Genomic DNA, 3,631 nt, shown 5'->3' with positions numbered 1-3,631 from the left:
CTAGGCAGGAGAATAATGAAGGAAAACAATGAGATATATTAAATATATTTATTAAATAAATATATTATATTTAAATAGAAAATGAGTGTTTTTGTGAAATTCATACGTTGTTAATACCAACCTGTTAAAATCGCTCTCCAAACGTTTATCTTTACAGTTTGTCTGTCTTGAACACAGTTTTTGTAACTGTCCCAAAAACTGCAAAAACAAAAAATGTGCAGCTCTTACAAAAGCCAGACATTCAACAATATATATTCCTTCTCCTATATATGAAACTTCCTCCTTATCCTGTTTCTCAGCTTCTTCCTTCTCCTCCATTTCTCTTTTTTTCTATCTCTTCCTCCTCTGCCTTTTTCTGGTTTCCCTCCTTCATCTGTCTCTTTTTCCTCTTCCTCAGCTTTGTCTAACTCTTCTACATTTTTCTGATTTTCCTCCGTCCTCATTGTCTTTCTCGTCTTTGTCCTCCTCCTCTTTCTCGTCTTCGTCCTCCTCCTCTTTCTCGTCTTCTTCTTCCATCAGCGACGTAAACTAGAAAGAATCACATCTCTGAATATTGTGCCTGGTGTTACAAAGCGTGATGAATTCTCTTTGGGAAATATCACTTTTAGAAACAGATCAACAGTCTGTTAGAAATATTGATAAATATTGACAAATATTAATTAATTATAACAAGTCAAATCAGTCCTTAAGTTTGGAGCGAAAATCCCCCAGCTCTCCCAGTTCTTTGTTTGATCTTAAAGTGTGTATGTCTCTCTAATTAGAGACGAAGACGTGCTCGCTTCTCTCAGTGGGTCCTCTGTCTGTCCTCTGTGCATCCTCTGTGCGTCCTCTGTGCATCCTCTGTCTGTCCTCTGTGTGTCCTCTGTGCATCCTCTGTGTGTCCTCTGTGTGTCCTCTGTGCGTCCTCTGTGTGTCCTCTGTGCATCCTGTGTGTGTCCTCTGTCTGTCCTCAGTGCATCCTCTGTCCTCTGTGTGTCATTTGTGTTTCCTCTTTGTCCTCTGTGTCTTCTGTCTGTCCTCTGTGAGTTCTCTGTGCATCCTCTGTGCGTCCTCTGTCTGCCGTCTGTCTGTCCTTTGTGTGTCCTCTGTGTGTCCTCTGTGCATCCTCTGTGCGTCCTCTGTCTGCCGTCTGTCTGTCCTCTTTGTGTCCTCTTTGTGTCCTCTGTGAGTCCTCTGTGCATCCTCTGTGTCCTCTGTGCATCCTCTGTGTGTCCTCTGTGCATCCTATGTGAGTCCTCTGTCTGTCCTCAGTGCGTCCTCTGTCTGTCCTCTGTCTGTCCTCTTTGTGTCCTCTGTGAGTCCTCTGTGCATCCTCTTTGTGTCCTCTTTGTGTCCTCTGTCTGTCCTCTGTGTGTCCTCTGTGTGTCCTCTGTGTGTCCCGCTCTGAACCTTCAGCCTCACATTGTGCTGAATCTGCGCTCCAGTTAATCCAGTCCAGGTTTTGGTGCCCGGCTCACCAGCAGCATTAGCAGCTCTTTATCGGGGAGCTTAGCAAGCCAGGCATCAATCACTTAGCCTGTTAGGGTGAGGGTCAGGGTCAGTCTACCCCCCCCCCCCCCCCCCCCAATCCACACACACACACACACACACACACACCAGCTGTACCTGAAACCCCCCCGGACAAAAGGACGGATTCACACCCACAGACTCAGTAAATCAGGATTACTGTAACGAGCATTCTTATCTGTGAAGGGAGTGAAAAGTCTGAATTTAAACACAGCGAGAGAAACAGGTGGTCCGGAAAGCAAAAGGAATTATCCGCTGATCTGAGCGTCATCTGTCCACTGAATTCTCCATGATGCCCCCCACGACTTGTTTATATTAAATATGCTACAGGTAACACACACACACACACACACACAGACACACACACACACACACACACACACACACACTCAATACGGTGATCCCTGCACAGACTCTGAATGAAAACTGACAATATGCACGTGACAGGAAGGAGGAGAGGTACGCTGTCCATTTGTATATACACTCTGTGGTGTGAAGTCACCCAGGACACATTGAGGCCACATACTGAGGTAGTCTGGTCCGCATTTGTCCTCATATGATTTCAAGCTTGTGAAGAGGTGGTTCGTGCATCAGTGTAGTTTTGGTTGGTAGAGCTGTTCGTGTAGTTTTGATTTTTTTTTAAAAAGTACCGATATTTGATTCTGCATGAGGAACACAAACACTCGTACAGAATGAAGGACCGATAGTGGTTGGAGGTGCATCTGATCCCCCCGCTGTTCAGGCTGCATGTGGTCCATGGATTGATACTGTATTTATCAGCATGGTGTAAAATACAAGTCACTAAATCCCTCGGGGAAAAGAAGCTGTGTGTTTAAGAGGCTTGTGTGTCAGTGTCATGGAGCTCCGTTGATTAATGAGAAGACAATTCAGTCTCCTTAAAATATTTTTACTGACGTTTTTCACAGACTTCAACATGTTAAGTGTTTCATTTATTTTTTCCTGCACTTTTATATTTTTATCTGTTTTAATTCTTGCACTGTGATTTTCTTCTGCTCTCCTGCTTTGCTGCTGTTACACTGTAAGTTTGCGAGATGAATATATATGACTTTGATTCAAACACTGCTTCGACTCTTCTCTGTTTATTCCCCCCTGTCTCTGTATTTATCATGAACATCAATCACACATTTATAATTAGCTTTAAAGCCTGTTTGAGTCTGCAGCTGCAAATATAGAAAAACAGACTCCATTACAGCGCGCCAAGCTCCCCACAAACCGCTACACGGCGCCCACCTGTCAATCAGCTCAGCTACACGCCTTATTGTGAATAACTCTGATCCTTCATCCAATCAGAACTGCTGAGACATCAAAACATTCCCCCCGTACAGTGTGTGTGGATGGAGACATGAGCTAATCACACCTATTTGGTTTTTTGAAGCAGGCTGTAAACATGTTCATGTCTGCTGTAAAAACAGGCTGTTTGAATGGGTGTGTATGTGACTTCCTGTGCTGCTGCAGCCAGCCTCTAGTGGACACTCCAGGTACTGCAGCCAGCCTCTAGTGGACACTCCAGGAACTGCAGCCAGCCTCTAGTGGACGCTCCAGGTACTGCAGGATTTTACACTTCAGCATCGACTTCTTTGCTTCTTAATCCTTCTACACTTTGCCACAGTAGTTACACACAGCTACATGCAGAGTGCAGAAAGTTTGCTCACACCATTGTTTCACATTTTTGCTTCCAATTTCACCAAAAGACAGAATTTGACTTCACGTTAATAGAATTACAGGATGACGGCCCACTCATATTGTATTTGTTTTTATATTATTTCATGTAATAGTGAAATATGACGAGTGGTTATGAGGTGAAGTGACAGTGTTCAGAGGAGTCAGACAGCACGAGATTATTTCTGGACGTGATAGATTAAATGTTGTTATCACAGTGAGTCAGAGCAGAGTCAGATGTTTTCTTCCCAGTAAAGTAACATGAATGTAAACTGTGCTGAACACACCATGAGTCATGTTAAACTGCTCTGAGAGATCGGATGTTTTGTCCTTCACAGCTTCTTCTCTAATCTGAGCCGATAACAGACAGACAACGCACATGTTTTTAACGTTAATCTGACAACAATTCTTCACGTCAGGGTAATTTTTGAAGTCAGCGACAATT

Source organism: Symphodus melops (assembly GCF_947650265.1).
Source record: "Symphodus melops genome assembly, chromosome: 16".
NCBI classification, from domain to species: domain Eukaryota; kingdom Metazoa; phylum Chordata; class Actinopteri; order Labriformes; family Labridae; genus Symphodus; species Symphodus melops.
The sequence above is the reverse complement of the archived record's forward strand: the minus strand, read 5'-3'. Positions refer to the sequence as shown.